Here is a 7,125-nt window from a genome sequence, read left to right as displayed (position 1 = left end):
TCCGTTTTCAGTTCACTGGTTTGCCACTAGCATTCACTTCTGTAATTGACATGCTCTAGCTATGTCTCTCAGGAAATATCTACATCCAGGTCCTGGTACAATGCACTTCTTAGCTTCATCAATCTTATTTAATTTGGTGGCTGTTATATATACTTTTGGTGACTCCTACAATTATGAAGTTAGGTGGAATTTTATCATGGATTCTGCGCAAATAGGTCAAGAAGGTAGAATCCACAAATGGCATTGCCAAGTAGACTCTCTCCTGTTCTTATGAACCTATTGAAGTTGAGGTTTCACTGGTCCAGAAGCCATTCTTCTTTGTGATCATCCTCCTCTACCTTCTGCTTGGCCTTAAGAAAGAAACATGGTAAAACATCCTAAACAATTAAATCTGGGCCTGAGACACTAGAATATAGATATTTTTGCAGATGATATCAAAAGTGACTAGAAAAGAAAATTCTATGCTCCATATGGTCCTTTTTTAACTGATATCTGGAAATTTTGGATAAAATATAATTTTGGAGTTTATCGTTTGATGTCGCTACACCATATTTACACTGTTATACTCAGTCTATTGCTGTGCGCCTTTGTTGAGAAATCATTGCAAAAAATGAGTTAGAAATTAGAATGTTTGAGTACACATTCAGGAACATTTATAAAATCACCTATCAAGGAATATACAGTAAGAAGTGAAATACAGTATTCATTAAAACTAAAGGTCTGTAGGGAAAATACTGGCCTTTGTGATACAGAGAAATCCTAGAATTTGAACTGTATTTCACAATAATGTACCTAGGAATAAAATATTATCTAGAAGAATCTCCTACACTCCATGTTCCTAAATCTTTTCTACCCATGCCAGGTCCCTGACCAAATTTCACCATTTAGAGAATGTAACCACTAATGAAGCAAAGATAAGTTTGTAGATTTAGAGAGATGGAGTTCGTAAAGGTTTCCATTGTGTCACAAGAGACATACCAGGAAAGGGCACCCTTGTATCTGGTTCATGTAAGGAAGCTATTTAGCAGGTAGGCTTTTTCTGTGATGTCACAAGTGTTGTTGTGACTGCAACTCCCTTTCAAATATTCCTTCAGGACCTCTAGAGTTTACTAACTGGCCTGTAATTCAGAAAAACGAGCCATTGGGGAGTGAGAAGAAAGAGGATGAAGAGATCAGTGATGGGGAGAAGGAAGCTGGTCTTCTGACTTGGTGTCAAAAAAAAGGAAGAAATATGTGGTCCTTGGGAAATCTCAGTGAATCCTTGGTAGGGGTTGAGTAGGATCACTGAAGAGATAGATTGGATCTGAGCCTTACACATATGGGAATCAAGAGCTGTGAGCCTCTCCGAAACATCTGGACTTCACAGTTCTTATGCCGCTGGAAGTCAGAGATTTTATATCATTCATTTCCTTACTCCAAAAGCCCAGTATTTGGATGGTCACAGATGTTTTCCTGACAGCTCATGGCATTAATTCTTTTCGTAAAATATAAAAAGGTCCTAAATAATAAGGGAGAGAAAAGTATTGTGTCCTCTGCTCAGAGCAAACTCCTCCATGCTTTGAATACCAATAGTGCAGTTTGTTTCTTACACTAATATCTAGGAGAGAGAAGTCCTTCTAGTTGAGACTTCATCATCTCAATCTTTCCACTAGTATTTCCACTGACTAACACGTAAGTTTTCTGAGTCAATTGGTGAGATAAGCTTGCATTTTTCCTTTCTTTTCTTTCTTTCTTTTTTTTAAATTTTTTAGCAAAACTCTCAAATATCATCCTGGGTGACGATGTAGATTAGACCCATCAGATGAAATGAAGAATTGAAAAACTCTCCTGGGGATGAAAATGGTAAGGAAATCACATTGATGTATCATAAATGCGGTGCCAAGAGCAATATTAATACTAGTCTGGGGAGATGCTGCCTTTATCAGAGACCACAGACCTTTAGTTTAGAATGATTCAGTACTAAACTGGGAATGGAAAATGATGGTTGATATGGTTCTAACAGATCTCATAACATTAAAAAGGGTCTCTTCCAGATCAGAGAATGATTATTGTAAAGCAACTTCCAGAATAAACTTATGAACCCACCATCAGCCTGTGAAATAATGTGCGAAAGAAGAAATTAGTGTCTCTTCAGGGACAAACTGTTGCTTTCAAACAAACAGTGAAGTTTCCATTCTATGAATGATACATAGATATATACACATTATAGCAGGATGAATACAGAGTTTCTTCAGGTCCATGAAAGAGGTATTCAGCAGTTGACCTGGCTCAGCAATAAAGTTATTTTTTGCCAACTCATGAGACCTGAGCTCCTTCACTAGGAGATCCATGATTGAAGGAAAGAACAAACTTCAGACAACTTGTCTCAGATTTCTATGTAGTTCAGATTTCCTGGTCTTGGTCCTCAGAAGGAAGGACATCTTGTTTTTCAATTCTTGTTCATCCTATAATCCTTCTCTCTGATGCACTAATGCAAATAAATTAGGGTGCATTTCATTGATAGATTACAATTGATATTTTAATTCTGTTGCCAAGAACTATAGAAAATAAGAAGGGCTGTATCAAAGCATCCTTTGAAAGTCAGACTACGGGAATGTGTCCATTGGAAATTTGTAACTGAGCTGAAACTCTTACTAGAGACAAACTGCCATAAAAGGTCTTCTCTAGATACCTGGTGTAGTAGTTGGTGTTCCCAACAGATAGTAAAGGATGAAACTCTCTGTATAGAGGAATCTGATTGTTCAAAATGATCACAGACTACGGACCACATAATTTAACAATGGCTGACTATTTGTAAACTCCTAGAATCCATTAGATTATTAGTCCAAAAGGCTTGGTGTCTCATCTGGTCATAAGTATATGGATAAATTTTCAGTATGCAGGTTCTAATGTATGTGAGGGTTTGGTAGCATTGTGAGTGCAAACATGAAAAAGTAAAAGCTTCATTCTTCCATGTTTTCTATGGGGATTCAAATAAAAGGCATAGCTAAGAATAGACTGGGATTGCCATTCTCAAACAGACCAGTATCTTCAACTGAACATTCATTTCTGGGAAGCTGCACGCTGTCAGAATGGCTCAGGTGTATGTGAACTGCAAGATCTAGTCTGGGAAGGCATTCCTGTTCATCAATCAAACCTGCCCCTGCTACAGAAACACCCAAGACTTCCTCAATCAACTTTTTTGGACACATGGTCTTCTGGGATTCGAAGATATTAGATCTACTAACAACAACAATGCGATTCAAGATTACTTACAACAGGTCACTGGAGTGAGAATAGTTCCTTGGATCTTTAAAGGTAGAGAAAGACTGCATAGGTAGTCACAGTGATCTAATCTCCCTGCAACAGAAAGAGGATATAATGATGTTGCTGAAGCAGTTTGGAGCTCTGCAGTTATGAAAGGGATGGCTGTAAAAGCCCATGCTGACAGCAGACATTCAACCATGCTGAGAGTTGAAGTGCGTCACAGATGACTTCAGTATTTTCATAGGACAGGGATTTAGAACAAATTGGCTTTTATTCTATTCCTCAGTGCAAAAAATCTGTTGCTGTTTGCCTCAAACCATGGGGTAGGGAAACTTAAGAGGCAACAGAGGTTTGATTTTCCAGTCTTCATGTTCTGACATGTCTCTACTTCTAAGTCCATGTTTCACAAGCCAGATCATTTAAATCTCCAGGGAATCAGTTACTGTTTGCCTACCATGCTGGTCTTCTGAAGTCATTTTACAGAAGTCCACTTCCTAGTAATTATTAAAGCAATGAATATTATGAAGTTGTTTATGATCTACACACAGGCCTTTCATGCCCCAAGCATGTACCATCCCACTTCTGCCTTGGCAACTCTCAGCCAGTGTTTTAACCTATTCATACAATAACCCACAGAAGTCCACACTTGTATGAGGATGTTGTTTGAAAAACAGATGAATAGCTTTAGCATGGTTGTTCTTCACTGTAGCCATATTAACACAGACGACAGAGTATATGATGAATTCAGCTCTGTTTGTCGTGTTTAATTGCCCATAAAGTCCCAAACAGCTCTGAGTTGATTGTGTCAGATTACGAGCAAAGTCAAATATAAAATGCAAAATTTCAGAACTCTCCTTCCAAGGCTGTTTGTGAAAGAAGTTGTTCGCAAAACACTGTCCTAATAAATTTATTCCATTCTCACTTTGATATTTTGATTTGATGTCTTGAAATGACATTTAATTATCATTGAAATGCAGGTTCTCTCTATGGTCTCTAGTGAGAAGGATTCATTTTTCAAAGGGATGTATCTGCAGATGCCTGAAAAAATAAATATAGAGAATAGATCTTGATAAAATTCTAGGGTAAAGATGCAACATCCTACTCCAAAGATCCATATAAGAAGCACATTTGACATTGACCTTATATTATTAAGAAATTCTTCACATATTCCCTCTATCATTGGGGATTAAATAATCTCAGATGAATAGTTGACAAACAAGAATAGCCTTTAGAATCATTTTACCCTCTTCACTAATAGTTTTTAGCAAATAGAACACTAAAAGATCACATAGAAGAAATGGTTATAATCAAAAGATACATGTGGGTCAGCTCTAACTCTCATGGTCAAGGTCAATTTGGACACGCTCATTGTGGTCATGGATTGCTCTCATAAGACTCTGCAGAAGGTTTTTCCTATTGCCTCAGTGTAAGCTCCAGGAAGACCAAGCTACCAGAGCTGATCAGGTTCCCTTAGAATGCACTTGAAAGCCACATACGCTGAGGAACTTTTGATGTGCTTTAGCTCTATTGTCAAGTTTTTTAAGCCTCTAACAAATAGCAAGCTGTCCTTTTTACTCCCTCCTCAACACCTCTAAATGAGCCCTAGCTCAATTGCTCAGTTTCATTGGTCATAGCTCAGCACCCCAATATGCCCTCATCTTACTGTGTTTCTAACATCCTGCCTGCTACACCAATGGCCACTCCATACTAGATCTCACATGACTGGTAGCTATTACTCCACCCTTAAATCCTTTCTTCACCCTTGTGTCTACTAGCCTGTTTGCAGGAATACTAGATATTCACACAACTGATTGGCCAAGAGCATCTTTATTGAACTATACAGAATCAATTTTGGAACAGGACCTTCAGTGTTTGCAGGAAGATTCCCGATCTAAGAATCAAAACGTGACCAAACAAGACTCAATCCATATCTCTGGTTTTGGGAGGGAGATAGAGCAATTAGAATTTCAGAGTTGAAATTCAAATAATTATAATATATTTATAGTATTAATTATGCCAAGATAAAAGGATCCAAAAAGTGGAAATGGGCAACATTAAAGGCAAGAGAAATTCCCTAGTACAGCAAACAATGTGGACATGGTAGAAAGACTGGGTTCTTCCCAGCCATCTGAATTTGAACTTGAAATTCTTCTGATCACTTCTTGATCTCTGTATGTACAAATAACAAAAAGAAAAAGAAAACATAATTAAACAAAAAAACAAACAAAATGAAACAAAAAGCAAAAGCAAAACCGAATCAACCCCAATCCTAAAAGAAGAAGACCGAGTGAAGATTGTTTGAGGTCCTCATTTTTAACTACACTACAAGCCACCAATAGCTTTCAATGCAAAAATTGTTCATTATTTTATTTGAAACTTCTCTTTGGGTCCAAGGAACAAGGTTTATAAGCTGCAAAAACAGGAAACAGAAACAAATAATACTATAGAGCTCACCACTGGTATTACTATGGTGACTGTGGGCAATGCGGAAAATACTGCTGTTTGACAATGGGTCTTATGGTTTTCTATATGCTGGCAATATCTATGACTCTGAAATGAGTTAGAGTCATCACCAAATCATGAATAAATGAACTGTTCCTTTTGTTTGGATTACAAGATATGGCAATCAGTTGACTGACTATGATTTGTATTTTGTACCTAGCCTCTGTGGTAAAGCTAAGGCTTCTGATGGAAAATCCTCCACCAAATACTCGATGTTCAATGGTGCTGCCAGCCAAAATCCATTTCCTGAGGCTACTTTTCAATCTCCAGAAGAGGTTTCAAAATGTCAAACTTAACAATATTTTATTTGTAGCTTTGTCTTGTCACTTTTATTTTAAATAATGTGTGATTTCTGGCATAATTCCTTCTAATTTCTTCCTCACATAGAACTTCACTTTTGACCTCAAATTCCATTCATGAAGGGGTACTCTTACCTTGCATTGACTAAGTTTTCTATTTTCCTTTTATGGCTTACTGTGATTGCTTATTGTGGCTGTCTAAACAATGCATTATTGAGCAACTGACTCCATCAGAATGGCTTGTAGGCATCAGTGTATTGCATTTTCTTGATGGCTAGTTTATGTATGGGGACTTTGCCCACTGTGGATGGTACCAGAACTAGTAAGCTGAGGAGGTTATAGAGAAAATGTAGCTGAGCAGATTAATAAGCAGAGTTCCTCTTTCATTTCATGCTGCTGCCTTGTGTTCTTTTCTTGGATTCCATTGATTATGAACTGGAACTTGTGTTGTGAATAAAACCTTCAATTTCCCACATTGGCATTTTATATTTACTAAAACATAGTAGTACTAACTAGAACATTTGGCATTTTCTTGAGATCTGATCCGATAGTCCATCCTCCTGCTGGTATGTAACCTCACTTTTAAAACAATAAATCAATCCTGGACGCTCCAATCTTTTGAAATATTTACTCTGCCAACAACATCATATGTATGTAACTCTTACTTTTTTTAATCTCATGATATTTTTCCTCCCTCTTTATTTCTCTTTAAAATTATCTCCCTAGACATGTTAGCACTTTGTATTTTAAAGTTGTCCTCTGTCCCATAGCAGAATAATTATAGTCAAATTCTTGATTTTCGTAAAAGTAGGTGATTTATTGTAGTAAAATTTTCTAATCAATATTTATTGCATTAACTTTTTAATTAATCAAAAATTGACATTATTATATTATCTACTTATCCTTAAAACTATAAAAGATTTGATTTATTCAAGTCTTTAAGGTTCTTCAGAACATCAGCTGGAACGTTCTTATATATATTCTGGATGGATCATGGTTACTTCATATGTCTTCTAACTAATATTATGCTTTAAAACTATGCTAATCTACGGTATTTTGTTATACACTTTAAGAGTGT

General features: G+C 36.7%; 2 long non-coding RNA genes across 2 annotated transcripts in view; one reads left to right on the top strand and one right to left on the bottom strand.

Annotated features, from left to right (window-relative positions):
• The first annotated feature begins 1,749 nt into the window (after positions 1–1,749).
• Positions 1,750–7,125, top strand: part of LOC134484726 (uncharacterized) — a 38,915-nt gene continuing 33,539 nt past the window's right edge. Inside the window, exon 1 of the long non-coding RNA XR_010062444.1 lies at positions 1,750–1,842. This is a non-coding gene — a long non-coding RNA (uncharacterized LOC134484726). The remainder of the gene's footprint in view (positions 1,843–7,125) is intronic.
• The window catches only part of LOC134484725 (uncharacterized), a 134,826-nt gene continuing 130,873 nt past the window's right edge, over positions 3,173–7,125 (bottom strand). Inside the window, exon 4 of the long non-coding RNA XR_010062437.1 lies at positions 3,173–3,339. This is a non-coding gene — a long non-coding RNA (uncharacterized LOC134484725). The remainder of the gene's footprint in view (positions 3,340–7,125) is intronic.

This window comes from Rattus norvegicus (genome assembly GCF_036323735.1).
Source record: "Rattus norvegicus strain BN/NHsdMcwi chromosome Y unlocalized genomic scaffold, GRCr8 chrY_unlocalized_38, whole genome shotgun sequence".
NCBI classification, from domain to species: domain Eukaryota; kingdom Metazoa; phylum Chordata; class Mammalia; order Rodentia; family Muridae; genus Rattus; species Rattus norvegicus.
The sequence above is the reverse complement of the archived record's forward strand: the minus strand, read 5'-3'. Positions and strand labels throughout refer to the sequence as shown.